Here is an 18,747-nt window from a genome sequence, read left to right on the forward strand (position 1 = left end):
CTTGTAGATAGTGAATAATTCTTTTTAAGTTGAGGTTGGTGATGTACAAGAGGATGGTGGGAGTCTTTCGAAACTTTTATCAAGAGTAATTTCCATCTCATGACCTACAATGTGAATATTAAGGAAGTTCTGTTCTTCCCCTGCCCCCAGAAATTTAGCATTTCAGAGTGAAAACTATACCAGCTATACACTATATAGAACACCTATACTTGAGCAAGTAATGGGTGGGATAAATAAGACTGAACATGAGGAAAGACCCATATGGTTGTGTAGTGAAGGCACAGAAGAGGACGCGTGAAAAGTTCAACAAATCAGTTGAGAACAATAAAAGCTCTCTTTTTACACACAAAGCAATTTGTCAAAGCCAGTGACCCCAACTGATGGGCATTAAGTAGCCAGTAAATGTGACATCTATTGTAGGTTATTAGTTAACGATCTACGATTAATGTTGTAGGTTATTACTTTAGTTCATTTTGTCTCTATTTTACAAGTAGTAGAATTATGACATGGCAAAAACTGTGGTATTTGGAAAGGGCCAATGTAGTTGCAAAGTAGAAATTATCCTGTTGGCAAGAAAAAAGTATTTTGAAATGATATTTTTATGAATCATTTTTGGGCAACTGTTGCAGAGACTTGTACTGTAGAAACTCTACTTTCCTTCCTTGCAAGATCTCTGACCAGTTGAATGCTAATATATTCCCTTATATGTAGTGTCTGATGTCGAATTCTGTGAGCTATATGTTCAGCCAAGGCCGGTATTTCATGTGTATTTCCTACTTGGCTGTCTATTTGCCTGGAGTTGATTCAAGATAGGTCTTATTTGTGAAAGTCTCATGCCTTTTTTGTTCTGTGAGTATATTGAACTTAATCCCTGGTTCTACCAGCAATTGACTTTTATTTGTTTGTTGTCTTTTTTAAGATCTGAGTGCCCTAAGCTCTCTCTAGAGAGTGGAGCTATTCAGGGTCTTCTAGGAAAGTTCCCTTAAATGTATCATTTCCGTAAAAATTTCTTGGGAAATAAATAAATAAAAGATCTGAGTCTTAAGGTAACAGCCTTATGGGTCCATTTATCAAGAATTCAGATTGAGACTAACAAACTCAAAAATCAAGGTACTGAATCATGCAACATAAAAATTTTTGAACAAGTATGACATGTTTTAGGTTTGCTTGGGTCATGGAAGAGATTTTTAGTCTAAGTTATATATCAGCTTTTTTTTTTTTTTCTAGGAGTTTTTTAGCATACCCTTTTTATTCCTATAAGCTGTCAGCAGCAGGATGTAACCTGGAAACTGAATAGCATTTGTTGTAGTAAAAATTTTAAACACTATGGTGACTGTGCTTTTATACTTTGACTGTATTTTTAAATAGTGCTTTTTAAATGATAAACAGTTGCCTCTTAGGGAAACATGAAAATAACATCTTGATTTGGTAACAGTTCTGAGAAATAACACTTCTTCAGTGTGTCTGGATTTAACAAGTTGAATAAATAAATTAAAAAAAAGAAAAAAAAGAAAAAAAAAAGCAATATTAGTTCTGGGAGCCTAGCACAGATGTGACTGTTATTGTAGAATTATTGTCGTCAATATTTGGCAGAAAATCAGGGTTGCAGCCACTCTGGCAGCCGAGAGCGACCACACTTGGCCAGTTGATGTCTTGCCTTTCTCACCCCCACGCTGCTGCATGGCCTCTTACGGCCTTTCTCATGCTCTTTAATTGTGTGCGTTGCTCTTCCCTGGCCAGCTCTTTTGCTTCCTTTGAGATAGCTTGCTAGTAGTCTCTAGCTTTGAGACCGTATTTGTATCATGCATAAAGTACCATCACGATCAATGTATGTTTTGAGTCATTGGGGCACTTCAATCCTGAAAGCAGAGTATTTTCATTGCAATAATGGCCTCTCAGTTATCAGAGAAGCTATATTTGCTATATTTTTCAATCTATATTTATATATGTATATGTATATACACACATGTTTTAAGTTATATTTGCACATCATCGAGAACATTTAGGGCAGCATTTGTAGTGTTTAAAGAATTATCAAAAAAAAGCAGTAATACCCTATTAATTTGTGATTAGGGTATTCAAATAACTACGTTTCCTTATGTCAGTTTTCAGACTTGTATTATAAACTTGTGCAAGCTTGTAGGTGTGAAGGAAGCAAGTGGTACTGTTTTCTGTATATTAGGCTGTATCCTACCAGGGTAAGAGGGCTCTTCATCTAAGATGAAGGATAAAAACATCATTCAGTTCCCCCGTTAGAAAGTTGTTTGTGGGTATGGTTGAGTAGCTCTTAGGAACAAGAAAGAAAAATTGGGTCTAAACTGTTCATGTCATGTTACTTCAGCCACTGAATAGAGTTGTGGTTACTGCCCCATCTATCTGGGAAAAATCCCTCGCAGAGGTTTTGAAGAGATTGTAATCAGTCGGTAAGGCGATACATTGAAAGGAGTACCAAAGCCACCCTCAGAAATCTGAAGCGCTAAAGAGAAGCGAGCAGTGGAGACAGAAAATGCAGACAGTGCAGCTCCTGTATTGATTTGTTTTTCCTGGAATTACAAATCCATTCTTCACTTAAATTTTGTGATCAGCAGGGGCTGGATCATCTGGTTTGCAATCTAGCCCCCACTTCTCCCTCTCCCAAGGACCACATGCATGTAGGCAGGGAAGGTCCTTTCCCTTCCACCCGCTCTTGTGGGGGCTCTCAGAGAGCTGTGTCTCTGTCATGTTGTGACACGCAGACTTCCCCCGTCAATTTATTGAGGACCTAGTTGCACGAATACATGCCTTTTGGGTGTCTCTGCATGAAGGCAAGTCCTGTTGTGACCAAAAATAAGCTAGCATCTCTGCTGTCTTCCAGCATGATTGAACTGGGAAGCACTTTTCCCAGTCCAGGATCTCTGTGGACTCAGGAAGTAAGGAGATTTTCATTATATGCCATAGCATATGCTAAGTGAGCTCCTGGATTTATAGATGAGCAAAGCAGATCAGATCCCAGCACGTGCCTATGGAGATTTGTTGATCCTCAGTGATCAATACATAACCTGAGCTCCAAATCAGAAAGGCCTGTTAACCGCAGTAGTTTGCTCATTTAATAAGTGTCAGAAAGAAAATTAGTAATAAAATAATTGACAACATCTCTAGTTTATATATGGCACCAAGTAGTGCCCCTAAGCTACGCTTGAAATTCTTATCATAGATAATGCTGAGCTCCCTCACAGTGCTGATTTCTGGGCTGATACAGCGGTAAAGTAGGATGCTGACAGATGTTTGGTCATTACTGCTTATCTGCTGCTGATTGCTGCCTTTCTCCCAAAGAGAGGTGGCAAGACCAGTGAGTGCTTCTTGTCTGCTTTGGCGTGTGCTCAGGTATCTTGCCTTAAGCTGCTGCTGTTTAAGCTAAGCCCAGGTGACATGCCTGAGAAATAGAGTGAGGTGTGTGAGCCCTCTTCCCCTCCATCTGGTATTCTGTGAGAAGTGATAATGTTTCAACAGGGAGATGCTGACTTTCTGTACTACTTCCAGAAATAGCAAAACCCACCTCAAAGAAGGATCTCTGCCACATTCTGGATCAAGGAGATAGGAAGGGGCATCGTCATTGATTTACAGTGTGTACCTTCAAAAAATCTGTTGACTTAATCATATAGCTTCCTAGTTTCTCTTTAAAGTCATCCGTAGGGTTCTTGAATCTTGGAGTCAAGGGCGTATATAAAGTATTTTCAATTTGCTAATTTTCGCAGCAGAATTTACCAAGTGTATGGATTTGTATAGTAGCCTCCTCTATTGTTCATGCTACAGCTCTGCACAGAAGTAAAGCAGCAGCCTCTTTGCGATTAGGAAAATAAGTAGTGGAGTTAAAGAAACAGAACCAATGCTTTGAAAATATTCCCTGGATTTCAAATAGAGGATGTTTCTTTAACACAGATCTGATTTTGGAGCTGGGAACAGGGAGTATATTTAAAGAGATGCCAGAAATATCTATTTATGTGAGGCTGTGTGGTACAGTGGCTAGTGTTTGCAAGAAAAAAATGTAAACATCTTAAAGATAAAATATTATGTGCTTCCTTAAAAAGCAAAGGGTATGTAATTTGTAATGTTGCTTGCTTAAATTAATGGAGGTACGAATACACTGCTAATTAGTGTGACAATTCAGTAGAACTGCACGTCCTTATGAACAGCTCATGTTTCGTTCAGTTCTACTGTGTGATTCCACAGGATGATTTGGAAAATAATAAACACATTAACATAGCAGAGTGGAACGTTTTAAAAAAAAACAACAACATGTTGGACTATTTCTTAAGTAGTTCTTAAACACACTGTCTCAGGCTGTAACACTTGCTCAGAATTGCTTTTGGAAGTTTCTTGCTTTAAGGTTTAGGGGCATTATGTTCATGTATTGTGTAGACTGCCTGCATGAGTTGCTGCAAAGTTCATTATACTGCTAAGGCTGTCAGTGGTATTTATGGATATTCATGTGCAGTGAACCTTTGAACCTGAGCTGGTCATCTGAGCGTTGCTTGTAGTTAGAGTTGTGTTTATGCTTAACATTGGTAGCAGTATTTAATTGCTCCCTAGGAAAAATAATTGCAATTTGAACTCAGTCATATAATAGACATAGGGATTGTGAAAATGTCAAACGAACAGGAAGGATTGTCCTTCTTACACGAGTATTAATTATTATACTTTTGTTTTCAGACTCACGTTTCCATGAAGTGTTCGGCTGAGTTTGGGAATGAGTGTGGAACAAGTATTTAATTCAAACTTTGCCATGTTCCCTCATTAAAATTAGTAATGGCAAAAATCATGCTATGGAATTAATCGTATTTCGGAAATATTTTCCAGGCATTTTTTTTTCGTGTCAGCTGCGAACGGGAGAATGGGTGATGATGCCGTTTTGCAATAGAGAGGAATGGAGAACTTGCCTTATACTCATCTGAAGAATTTCTAACTCAAAGTATTGCAATGTTATCCCTGCTGAAGTTTCAGTTCTCATAGTATAATATCAGATGAGAAAATCCAGCGTAATGTTTGGTATGGCAGCAGAACTGTTACGGTTCTGCGCCTCGTCGTATACGTGTCTTCGGGGCTGCATTTTAGAGCCCTTCTGCCAGTGTAAAGAGAGTTTATATTTCTGTAACTCTAGTGGGGATTCCTTTGGCTTGACACAATCCCGGGAATGTCTTTCAAACCATGTACATACACAGAACAGATGGCTTTCATGGGAAGCAGGAACTACTGTTCAGCATGTCATATATTTTTTTTTTTTTTGCATTTCTTGGTAGCTTTCTAACTTGAAATAATCCTTGCACAGATACTGTATAATGGGAACAATGTCTTGATTCTCTCTTTCCCCATCCCCCTACTTTTCTTTTGCTAACAAATTTGAGGAAAAAAAGCTTTTTTCACATTCTGAGGGTAGGGTTATTTCAAGCTTTACATTCACTGACTACTGTGAATTTAGCATTCAGAATGAATTCTGAATTATTGAAACTAAGCGTTAGTGGGGAATTGGACAATACAGGGTACTGTTCCCTTCCAGGCACCAATGCTATCTATCCAAAGCTCACAAATGTGGTTATTGACAGACACTTAAATGTATATGAAAAATCCTCTTAGAATGTAATTCATTTTGCTTGTAATTTGATTATGTGCTATCATTTTGTAATATCATATGACATCAGTGTGTGATATGTTGTGACAGAACATCATAGGAGCGCATAATAAGGTAATTGAAGATCACGTTTTATCTTTTAAGAACGAGTCTCCTAATTTTCACACTCTTGCAGTTTAAAGAACTGTGACCATAAACGGATATTTAAATAATACACTGGTTGCTCCATGCAGACATTGACTCATTAAATGTCTCTTTTCTTACAGCCATGCCTTTGCTAAGTCCTGTGGTCCTGCAGCAAATTAGCCTTTTTTGGTCACAGAATAGCAGTGTGTTGAAGTATATCTGCTTCTCTTGTGTTACCCACTCCTCCACACCCTTGGCAATCTGGTGGTCAGTTTCTTATAGATTTTGTTGATATTTCCATATCTTGATAAAAGGCTGGAACAAGGCGCCAGATAAAGGGCAACAACGCAACTTCAACTTTAAAAATTTGGTTTGTGGATTTCTTTGTAATAAAATCAGGATTTGACCTTGAAAGTGTTTCCTAGTTACTAAAAAGACAAAGAACAGAAGCTGTAAGTTAATATTCAGCTGCCTGTACAATAATGAATTACAACCTAACATTAGAGAGAAAAAAATAAAGAGTAGTCTATTGTAATTCTTTAATTGAAAATGTATCATTGTGGAATTGTTACTTGGATACCACTCATATTCTTATGGAAATGTGTTTCCTTTTATTAGCAGGTCAATTTATTTGATGATATTACAGAAATGTAGGTTAATTTTAATCTACTAACCCAGTGTCATGTTGATACTATCCAGCTACATGTTTTCAATAAGCATGTGGCTTCTAGTGTCTACTTCTTATTTTCCATCTGAGCATTTGCAAGTGCTGAGGTTAATGTATTATCTGCAGGCAGAGAACTAAATTAGCACATTTTAAAGAAGGTACCTACAGAGAACATACGAAAAAGAGATTAACCAAAATTAATGAAAAACGTGGCAGAACTGAATTTAGATGCACGAGGTACTTACAATGTTCACCTGAGTGAATATACTGAGAGACGAGAGAATAAAATATGACATCTTTCTGAATCACATCCTTTCAAGAAAGGAAGCAGCATTTCTAGGTTCATGTTTTGGTTGTGTTAAATCGGCGAGTCTTCCATCAGCTTCTGGCTTTTCTTTGAGACTTTGAGAATTACCGCAGTCATGATGGCTTCAGGTCGGTGAGAGACAGTGAAGGTACCAGACTTGCCTCAGCACGTGAAGTGACTGTACAGATGTTGCTGGATCATCCCAGCCAAAGAAAAAGTACACGTGCTACACTTCAGCCTCTGCCTTGCAAAGGTGGATGGAGTTGCACTGGAGGCAGGAAAAAAATCAATGCAATTTCTGTTAGGTTTGGGCACTTTATGGTGGAAGAGAAGTCTAATAAGTTCCCAAGAGCCTCCTCTAATACTCTGCTGAGTGGCTTGTGCCAGTCTGGTGTTTCCAGTTTGATGGCATAAGCATGTCCGTATGTTCTTGGTGCAAGGCACATGCTGCTTTTTGGAGACTGGGCAAAACTCCTTTTGTGGTGTCAGAGTTGCCAAGGGTCAAGCAATTATTATAGGCAGCCCTTTCAGTGATGACTGAGGTCAGGTCAGCATCTTAAGACTCATGTGATAATTGTCGCGCTAGTCTCTCCTGACTGAAACGAGCACTTATTTTGTTTGCAACGAGTGCATGGGAGCTCAAGACGTTGATTTGCAATCTTCAGGTTAAGAGCGTGCAAGAACTAATACTATGTTGCTGCCCCATCCGATGAGGCTTATACAACTAATTGTATTTCATAGCATTTTAGAGAAGTGTACTTGTTCTCCAGCCTGCAGGCCAGAGCAGTGTACTGGTGCCCTGCAGCAGAGCAGCTGGTGGTAAGAGAGAGAGATTTGCATAGCGTGGAGATTTGTAACCAAGTCCGTCTTAAATGTGGTGCTCCAGTAATGCAAAAAGTCTTATCGGGGAGGTCCCAGACATGAGACCTATTCTGAATGGGGAGCCCATCGGTATTTGGTCCCCTCCATGCTAAGATGTAGAGACATCTTTCATTTTATGGGATTAAAAAATGTGAACTTCAGTAGGAACTTAGGCTGCAAAACAGCCTACGTTGTGTGCTCTGAAGGGCACGTGTTTGAAAGACAAATTCTGCATAGCCCTTAAAAACTGCCTTTAATGCCTATTCAAAGTGCAAACAGGGCAATCATCAAAAGTGACGCATATTTATAGCCTAAATAAGACAACCAACGCTTTGATCCCGCAAAATCCTAGCATAATGCTCTGCCGTGGGACCTTGTTCCTTCTGACAGCAATGAGATGTCCTCAGTCCTGGGTCTTTCTACCACGACTGCCAGCAGGAGCACTGCTGCCGTCGGTGGGGAACGTGCCCGCTGAGATCCCAGTTTGTACTTACCAGCTAATTTTACACAGGCCACCCTAGAGCTGCTGGAGATTAATAAATCACTGCAGAGCTGTCCTGGATTTAAGCCACTGAAAAGCCCCTGAAAATGTTTGTTATCCAGACACCTGAGCTGGCCAGCCCCTTCTCCTATTTGCAGACTTTAAACTGTCTTACATGTTTTGCATCGCTCCTTTTGGATGAGTTTAGGCAGGCAAGCTGAAAAAGTATTTTTTGGCTGTTGGAACGGGAAATGTGCATTTGCCGTTTAAGTGCATGTAAATAGGGACAAATCCTATTAAACTGTAAATGATGAGACTGCGTACAGTGAAACAAAACCTGACCATTCTGATAGAAGTACTTGGTGCTGTAATTTTATTTTTATTTGTAATAAAGCCTAAAAATCGTTCCTGTTTCCCTGTAGAGCAATTTAAGACATCCCAGCTTTTCCTGCTGCCACTCTTAATGTGTCACTTAAATCTGCTCACCACCAGGACTTCTGGGCCCAGAGCTCTCCTCAATGGAGATCCCTCTCCTTGGGGGACCTCAGTGGTCCCTCAGTTTTTTCAGGACACCCATAGCATGGTTTGGAAGATCTAATAAGAGGTGTATCTATAAATAGTCAATGTTGTTTCATTCTGTTCCCTTTGGGGAGGCTCTTCTCCCCATCTGGTGAATGGCTGAGACGGATGAGTGCTCCCTGGGTTAGCAGGGAGAGAGAGTTTTCTATATTTAAATAAATGTATCTGTCAGTAAAGGAATATACATAGCATGTAAATCATTTTGCACACACAGAAGATATTAAGGATTACATTGTTAATGCTGTGTTTTTTTTTTCTTTCCTTTTTTTAAATAGCTGTAGAGACAGACAGCAAAGAGAGCTGCTGCATCTCTGTATTTGCTCCAGCTTTGAGCAATGCTTTGGTTCCGCTGCACTTTCAGGCTGATGAGGTTTGCTCTTTGAGGAGGGGTTTGGGTGACTTTTTTTTTTTATACGAGATGGTTTAAACAGCCAATCCTCGCTGCACTCACCCACGCTAAGGAAATCCTGTATGAACTGGAAAGTGTTAGAAAGGATTTAATGAGATTATCATGAACTGTTACTTCACAAAAAATCTTAAACCCCCGAGCAGCTGTGCTGTGTAACTGGGGACAGGTGAAGGAATTTGAAGAACTAAAGAAGCTGTCTACTTATTTAAAGAGGCAGAGCCAAGTTTTGTTGTGTTTAATATTCATGTTAGCTAAGAAAACTCAAGCCAGCAAACAAAACCTTCCACTGAGAGAGGGGCTACTGTTGAAATAAAGTATCTTAAAGTGTACATTTATTTTTAGTACTATTACAGAACCGATACTGAAATTACTACTTGAAAATTCACTAGCCCAGTGTAGCGTAAATGTTTCTCCTTGCCTTCAAGTTCAACAGGGCAGTCAGATGTGATTCAGAGGTGTCATACTGTGTCCATGTCTTCTTAGAGATTACTTTGAGGTTTTGATGTGTTACGACAGAAAACACACAACATTTAGTAGCAACGGAATGAAAAAGGCTTTTTTTTTGTCCTGTTATTCCATAATGTGCTTGTGGTAAACCTGCAAGTACAGATGAGAATGTTTCAATGACAAGTACTGCTTGTGCTCTTTGCAAAGCTGAAGCCACAAAATGCAATTACTGTCTGTGTGTTCGGTGACTTCTGTAGTCTTCATGCACCTGTCATTGAAGGAAAGTTATAAATAGTGGGTGTGTGTTATGGCGTTAATCTCCTAGGAGGCCTGGGTACCTAAGAGCAGCGTGGTTCCTCGTGGTGATCTACTGTGAGGTCCAAGCTGGAGCAGTGTGATTGCAAACAGACTGACGTGTTTCTTTGTTCAGTTTAAAAAAAAAAAAAAAAAAGTGGTTTGAGCTGGAAATGGTTAACCAGTAAGAGGTTTGTGAGAACAAAATCTGTTATGTGAGTATTTAGTGTTGGGTTTATTTTGGCAGATACCTGTCTTGAATTTGTAGGACACTTTCCAAATCCACCAGAAATGCAGTTTTTGGAGAAAAAAAAATATTTCTTTGTCCATTTATTGTTTGGGAAAACAGGATACTGAAATGCAAACTGTGGTGAAAGGAACTTTGGAAATACGAAATTAAGTGCCACTAAGATATTCATAGAATCATTTAGGTTGGAAAAGACCTCTAAGATCACCTGGTCCAACTTTTAACCTAGTATTGACAAGTCCACCATTAAACCATGCTACTAAGTTCTTCATCTACACGTTTCTTGAAGACTTCCAGGGGTGGTGGCTCAACCACTTCCCTGGGCAACCTGTTCCAGTGCCGCACAGCCCTTACAATAAAGAATTTTCTCCGAACATCCAACCTAAATATTGCACCAAGAGACTCTGCTATAATTTGGTGAGAATAACCTATTTTATAAAAACATTATCTATTATTTTTACGCATGCTTAAAACCCATTTACCTAATTTTTCTCAGTTACAGAAGTCAAAGTTTACTATAGAGTGGTTTATTGACATACATTTAAACTTGGTGTTTCATGTGTTCAAATTTCTGCATTGGCTAGCGTTACAGGCACCATGCAACATCTTCATCCGTTTCTCCTAGCCAGGCCAGACAGCTAAATTTAGGTTCCAGCTTCCCACGGGAGCCTGGCTTTTGTGACCAGGAGAACAGCTTCCTACCTTGGGCACTGTAAAGGGGTCCACATAAGCTGCATGCACAATGGTTATATCTTTATTAACACATGCTTTACAAGAGAGGAAAAATAAAGCCCTGAGAAAACTATGTGAATGATTTTAAAAGTTATTTGAGGTGTATTAGGGTAGTTACAGACCTCTGTTCCTCTCTGTACCCAACCATCACGCCTAACCATCATTCACTGTTGCTCTTTGCATTCTGTGGTCTTGCAGCCTTATTCTGTAGTATGTTTAGAAGGGAAGGAGAATTGGGGAGAATTTTGGAGGCATGGTGCTCTGCTGTGTTAACCAGGAAGGCAGTGATAAGCAACTTCTGGAAATTGTTTTTGGATGTATTAAGCTTTGGAGGAAAGAGTGACTTCAGAGAAGGACAAAGTAATTACCTAAATCAGTTTAGATCAGAAAGAATCAAGAAAAGCTGAGAGAGATTTGCTGAAGTGATATGAATAGGTGGGTTAAAATATTTTTGACAAATGCACGTTGTCAAATATGAAATCCTGGTATACTTCCTCTGTGTTTTAAATTAACTCTGAGTACAAAAAATATCCTTCTTATCTTCCTGATCAAGTCAATGAAATCTTCTGCTTTGAGGTGAGAAAAGCAAACAAAGCATTAGATGCTAAACAGATAAAGCTGGCTTCTAAAAGTGGCTGTGTCACTCAGTGCCACATCCTCTCCAGGATGTTCGTATCTGACCACTCCAGCCTATAAAAAGGTGCAGCAGAAATAGGTGAGTGACTAAAATGCTAGATGAACCATCTTCCTCAGGAGAGAGGAATTTAAAATTTGGGGGCAAGCTAGAGAGGACTTTGATAAGAGGAGACAGAAGGAGGAAAATAAAATAATACATGTAAAAAAAAAAAAAAAAGGAGGAAAATTGGATTCTTCCATTTAACCTTTTACATAATAAAAGACAGGAGACATCCCAATTAAATTAAAAAGCGATGTGTTTAAAAAATAATAAAAAGAAAATTCCTTTTATTGGAGACAGGAATACAGACTAACCGAGCTGTTGGCCTGATCCAGCATGTCCGTTCAGAGACTGCTGTGGTCTATGACCTTTTAGGGATGCCTTTAACTTTTGTAGGTAAGTGAGTTTTTGTTTTGCCACTGTCTGAGACATCCGGATACTGGCCTGCTCTGGATCAGAAGCTAGGTAATGGAGGTGAATATACTGTAATGCTGTGCTCAAGTGTTTGGCTTCCAGTTTGTGAGGGCTCCCACCCAGAATTCAGGGTGCATGGGCAGGATAATAATATTTAAAAGCCAAGTGCAGGGTGAGCACCCTGGATGTAGTATATAGTGCTTGGGGTGGAGGAGGACAGACCTGTTTCTATACCTCTTGTTTTCAGGATTGTGTTTCTTAAGCCACTGTCTGTTATAAAAGTCATAAGTAGAGCAGAAACTAAATGGGATGAATTTATTTGAGAAGCTTTGATTCAGATTAATTCAACATTTCTAACAAAATGCATTTCCAACAAAAAAAAAAATCCCCAAAAACCTTCCAAACAGGTCTACCTACAAAACCATAACTTTTAGGTGGAGCAAAGTGCAAACAAAGTCCTTCTGTGCAAGTTCTCCTTGCAAGATTAGGCAGACTATGACAAAACACTATACATAATTGTTTCTAGTTTAGTCAGATGCATCCAAACTCCTTTAACTTTCATTAATAGATGCTTTCCTTTTATGATGCTGGCTCCTTATTGAGATAGAGTTGGCCTAGCAAGGAGCTTTAGCAAAGGTGAAGGTGCATTCTTCTCTTGCACATTTAGATTTTGATCCAGCTTGTCTGAAAAATGTGCCTTTATTGTATAATGTAGTAATGCATTTCAGAGAAATGGACTTTTAACGGGGTTGGCACCTATATGTGTATCTTTGTCTGAATTCTCATATTGGTAAAAGGGGAAAAAATAAGATATTTATTTTCATTAGATTAAAAAGCATATACTAAAGCTTATAGTAAAAGCCTTAAAATAATAGGCTTATCTTTACCCTCCCTCCAAAATACAAACAAACAAAAAAAACAAACCACCACATATTAGGCTGTGTAGGACCAATTACTAAGAAAGAATGATTGTTTTTTAGAACTTTGATCCAAATGCCACTAGCTGCAAACTTTATATTGAATGCTTTGCTTTAAAACTTAGCTCAGCTTTATAGGCAGAACTTGGATTGAAATCTCAGTACTTGGTTAGCATTAATGATACCATACCCTGACCCCAATTTATGGTGAGATTGATGGTTTGGTGTTTGTATTTTAAAAAGAATGTGTTGCAACACTTGCTGTACAGCCACAGCAGGTTGTCATTAGGAAACACACCTCCTGAAAGTGTCCAACCTACTTCTGAGAAAGGCTTAAGAGGAAATTTGGAGAAGCTGGCAGTAGATTTTCTCATGCTATCGTCTTGGATATTATCCCTTCTGTTGGAAGATACCAGATCTTTTTGTGTCTGAAAACCACCTCCTTCAGGGTAAAGTACCCAAATCTCAAGAGAAAAATATTTCTCCCCTGGTTTAATCCAAAGGTCTCCTCGCCTCTCTTGGCAGTGTGCTGTTTCTTCCTTTTCTCAAGGATCAGTCATTTTTGACACATAACTGAGAAATAGTTTTAAATTAGGAGGGGAAAAAAAAAAGGGGTGGGGGGGGGGCTTTGGATAAGCCACAGAGCTTTCCCATGATGAGATACATTATACCATGAACATCTAGATCTCTTAACCTGCAGCAACAAACACTCCATCAATGACAGCATCTAAAACTGAAAAAGAGAGAACACACTTAACTGTTCAGAGCATCCTTTTGGCTGATGGATACATTTCCCATTTATTTCCAGCCCTACAAAAAATGCCTGTAGTGTTACTGCTGGAGTGGTCAGCTGTAGAAGAAAGTAAGTTTCTGTGGTGTAAGTAGGTTTCAGAGTTAACAAGCATGTACAAGCAAAGCAAATCATACCTTGTTTGAAGAGTCATTTCATGCTGTCTACAGATATGGGAAATAAATAATGTCTGAGAGAGCTAGATATGATGGGGGGAAGGGCTATTTGTTTACATAAATGCTTAATAAATGCTTACAGTCTGTTTTGTCTGTAAGGATGATACTCCCTGAGAATTTAGACTTTATAAATTAAGTTGGGCCCTGTTCTTAAGTACATTTTAGAACAGCACATGCATCATCTGCTGTGTGCTCTGATTTCCTACTGACTGTATGTCATAATTTAAAATAAACGTGCAGACTGAAACAGAAGGTTTAGCAAACTGGTTGTAATTCTCATGAAATCAGGAAAGCTTAAACAGAGGTGTCAGCCATCACAACAGATTAGGCGTTTCAGTGGTTAGCTATGCTTATAATCTATTGTAAAAAAAAAAAAAAAAAAAAAGTAAAAAATATCTAAAAGTATTTGCATAAAATTGTGTGTGATGAACAATAGGTTCCTGTATTCCTAAGGCTGAGATTTACCTTCATGTGTTTTGAAATGACTCCATTTTTAGGAATGATCTTAAAAATGACTTTGTTGTTTGTAAATACATGAAGAATAAAAGAGATTTTTTTTATTATTTTTTTTTAAACGAGCTGGCAAGCCCTTTGTTTACCTTCCCTCCTCCCCACCACCTCGTCTCCCCCCACCAGATTTGTTAAAGACGAATTGTTGTCCATGGTAACTGCAGAGAATTTGTTGAAAAGCACACTTTTAGTAGACAATGGACCCCAAATATACTGTGGCACAGCTTTAAACTTTATTAAGTCTGTCTTGGACTACTCTCTCCTCTCCCAAGCTAAATGGAAGAAAAGTTTGGCAGCCTCCACGCTGTGAGCGTGATTGATGCCCAGAACATCTGAGGGACTTTTGTGTCCAGCGTGCTCTCCATGAGTGCATAATGTGTGAATACTCAAATAAGGTCAGCCCTTATCACATGTAATCTAGGCCTGAAAGCAGATCAACAGTGACAGTCATACCCCATAAGTGAGAACACAAATCATCCTTGCATGCTTTGGACAAGCTATGGGATTTTCTCCCTTCTTGCTCCCATTTTACCCTTTCCAAACTGGGGGGAGGTGACAGAGCGGAGGGCAAACTTTGGCAGATCTCTGCAAAACAAAACAAAAAAAACATCACCACCACCAAAAAAAAAAAAAGTAACCAGGAGAGAAAATGTGCCTGGAATACTACAGGGCTCCTTGAGCCACGCCACAGGGGGATGGGGGCTGTTTGCAAGGCAATGGTGTCCCTGCGCACCGGGGCTGCTGCTGCCCGGCATCGTGGAGTGCCCCGCAAGTGGAATGGGAGGGAAGAAACTTGGGCAAAAGATGTTCAACTCGCTTCTCCAGCGTCTTTTAAGAGTCTTTTCAGAGATTTCTAAGGACGTCAGGGCTTTTGTTGTCTGCCTACCCCTGGGTTTGAATGCCCCAATTTTTCAAAGTTGAGTGAAAGCATCTTTTTGTTCTTTTTGAGTTTGTGCTCTGTGAATAGGGATGCTATGTTTCAGCACAAAGCAAGCGAAAATATTAGCGAATAGTGTCTTAAAGAATTTGTTTCTGCCAGCTTTTGTAGAGAAAGCATCAGTAAGCAGGTTTCATATGAAGGGAGAGCCTTCCATTTGCGGCTATTACTTACTGTAGTTTAAATGCTGGATTGTTGTCTAAACTGGGGGTGGGGAGGAGCAGCAGCAGTGAAATGTTGTTAATTTAGACTTTATTTGTGCTTTGGCTTAGAAAAGTATTTTAATGGGCAAAGAGCTTTTGCAGAACACAGAATATATAAGAAATAGCGTAATTAGCAGGAAGAAATCAAAGATACAGTTACATCATTGATGACATTAACAACTATGGAAACAATGATGTCACCCCCTGTGATGTGGGAATATCTTTTTCACATTTATGATATCTTGAAAATTTTCTTTCCAGTTTTGGAAATATGACGTCCCTATCAGTGCAATAATTTGCAGTACTTTTGCTTGTGTCCTATGCAAAGAATAAATGTTATAATGCTGAATTATTCCCCAGGACTGAGGGGAAGCTCCATGAACATTAACAGCCTGTCTAGAAGTCTTGTAATTATAACACATAATTGCTTGCCTCATTTATTTATTTATATTGCTTTGTGCTCTAATACCAACAGGATTGCTCTGCCCCTCATTATAAATGTACAATAAAAAACACTGCTTAGTTGCAGCTCACACCTTGAGCTCTGAAGGCATCAGAAGAACATGAGCAAAATGTCTCTCTGCAGTCTCTCTCCTTTCTTTGCTTCCCATAACTGAGGTACCACATCTTTGCTCAGCTGAGTGGGGCAGTATTATACACGTTAAGGTCAGAAACACTGGAGTATGGGATGGGAGGGAAACCTCATGTGTCGCATCCATGACTGCTGTGTCTCGAACAACCATGTAATGCTATCTCTCATTTTTTTTCTTTCTCAAAAGCAATCAAGACATATCTTAAAGTAGTTTATTCTTTCTTTTTGACCACTGCCCCAAGGAGGAATGCAAGTTGATAGCCATGTATCTTGTATGAATATGCAATGAAATGTAATTTAAGCAAATACACCACTGACTGTCTGAAAGAGTCCTCCTGCCATCAGCACCCTAACAAATATCTATTAGGCACCGGTGGTTAGTGCTGAAAAAGAGCTTGATGAAAGCCGGCTACTTCTAAGAGGTGCTCTACCTCTGTTAATTTTTGTATTCTTCCTTCCAGATCTCTGATTTCCTTCAGTGGGCCAGGCTGGTTAACCCTGGCTGTCCCAACACACGTTGGCTTCAGTTTCTCAGCCATGGTTCAGCTTTCCAGATGTGTTTGAGGCTCTTTCCATCAAAAGCTTTGACCTCACTTCTGCACTCTTGTTACTTAGTTCTCTGGACAGATACAAACTTGAATCAAATACTGATTTTTAAACACTTGTGTTTGCATTAGCCTGCTTTTTTGTGCCATCCTAAAAGCATCCTGATTAGATTCCCCATACTTTTAATCACAGCCTTCCAAATTCAGACATTTGCAGCTCTGAATTTATCCAGTCATTTATAGTCACAACTGGGCTTTGTGGTGTCTATCCCAGGTGTAATATAATACTAATTATATGGTAATATCAAAAGAATTATGTTGGTGCATCTTGCAGTCTGAAAGATTGATAATATAAGGTTAATAAGCTGAAGGAGTGGCATCCTATGCTAGGTGTATGCAGAAAGATCTGCTCTGTAGCTTTTGATGAAAGATGTATGGCATGGGGCAGTTGGGGATTTTTTGTTTTAGTAATAGAATGGTGTCATCACCATTTTAAATGGTGCTACCAGATGCTAACACATTGCTCTAAGGGTTTTTTTGTGCTTACATGGGAGCTTGGGAAGGACACACCAAGCATTCTTTTTTGAACACAGCATTTACATTAAATATGAACTTTAAGATATTTTTTCTGATGAAAATTGATACCAGCTGTGGAGCAAATCTGTAACAGGACTCCTATTAGAAAATAAATGTTAGATACTAACATGTTGACTTATTGCTACATATTCTAATGAAAACACGAGAGAGAAAAATGATATTCCAGTAAACAATGTATTCCATTTCTGTACATAGAGATGTACATTTGTAAATGCAAAATGGTTTATCAATCAACCCGGCAATGGAGTTTTAAACGAGAGGATGAGGAAAGAGATAATGAATACCCCACATCACTGGGAAGGCGAGAGTAATGCTCGCCATGCTTACAGTGGCTGGGCAAGGCTGAGGACCACTTCGGGCAGATTACCCTTAGTTACGTAAAGTTGAGTTTTGCCTTGCTATTACTACACGTTGCACAACAAGTGACAGGCAGCTGCTGCAGGAGGTTGTTTCCATTTTGCTGAGCATCATCCAGGATGCGGATCTGCCCCAGAATTTGGCTGCCAGGCTCCTGGTAGCTACGGGAGCATGGCACCAGTACCAAACTGAGCACGCGTAGTAAAAAACAAGCGAATAAATCTACTATTCTCATCCATTTAGAGAAAAAAAAAATGAGTGTTTTTGTTAACAATTAATTACTACATCTCGGTATGGGGTTCATTTGCAAATGCCAAGTGAGCAGTGCCCCTGCTCCTCCTTTTTGCTCGGTGGCAGTGCGGGGCCTGTCTGTCGTGGCGTGCCCAGCTGTACGCCCCGTCGCAGCGCTGCGTGCGGTGTTTTGGGGCACCACCTGCGTTTTGTTGGGGAGCCCGGGGCACATCCCCGTGCTGCTGCGAACCCTCGTTGCGGGGTGTGAGGAGCTGGGTTACGCTGCGGGCTCTTCCACAAGAAGCGAGAGTTCAGAGACTGAAAACTCAGATTTTTCCTGAGGCAACACGAGGGGCGCGGGGGCTCCGGCGGCGCTGCGCGGATGGATGGCAGCGCCTGAGCGGGTCCTCGCTCCGCCGCCCGGGGCAGAGCCACGGGGAGGCTGCCTCGCCCTCCTCCTCCTCCTCCTCCTCTTCCTCCTCCTCCTCCTCCCTCCCGGCTGCCCAGAGCCCCGGCGCAGCGGCACGGTCGCGACCCCCCGATCGCGACGGGGCCGGGGCTTCCCCGGCGTGAGGCGTGAAGCCGCCGCCGGCTGCAGGTAGGTGCGGGGGGCCGGGGGGGTCCCCTCGGGGCCGGGGTGAGGGGGGTTGGGGGGAGCTGTGAATTGAATCTTCCCGCGGAAAGCTCGCTTACGCCTCGGAAAAGTTTCCCTCGTCACCTCGGTCAGCAGCCGGGGTTCTTTTTTTGTTCGCTCCGCTCCTGGAGGACGGGCTGCAAGAGCAACAGGCGTTGTGTGCGCTGGGAAGAGCCAACTTGTTGGCGCTGCCGTCCGAGCAGGAAAGCATCACGCTAATTACGACTGAAAATGCCATTTTTACCCATCGGGAAGCAAAAAAATTTGACATAGCTAATAAGACAAGGGGACGCCAATTAGCGGTAAACAGACGGTAATAAGGCGGGATTTTGATTGACGGCGCAATCCTAGTGGCTTTATTCTGGGGGCTGAACGCGTATTAACGAGGGAAACGTATTTACAGCAGCCGCCTT

General features: G+C 40.4%; 1 protein-coding gene across 24 annotated transcripts in view; it reads left to right on the plus strand.

Annotated features, from left to right (window-relative positions):
• The window catches only part of BMPR1B (bone morphogenetic protein receptor type 1B), a 254,525-nt gene that overhangs the window by 155,747 nt on the left and 80,031 nt on the right, over positions 1-18,747 (plus strand). Inside the window, exon 1 of one of the 24 annotated variants that reach the window (XM_066996388.1) lies at positions 17,870-18,298. The exons of 22 other annotated variants lie outside the window; for them this stretch is intronic. The gene's annotated coding sequence lies outside the window, so the exon portion shown is untranslated. Of the gene's footprint in view, positions 1-17,869; positions 18,299-18,614; positions 18,637-18,747 lie in introns of those variants that run through there. One more of the 24 variants, XM_048049470.2, reaches the window with a different exon arrangement.

Source organism: Anser cygnoides, chromosome 4 (genome assembly GCF_040182565.1).
Source record: "Anser cygnoides isolate HZ-2024a breed goose chromosome 4, Taihu_goose_T2T_genome, whole genome shotgun sequence".
NCBI lineage: Eukaryota > Metazoa > Chordata > Aves > Anseriformes > Anatidae > Anser > Anser cygnoides.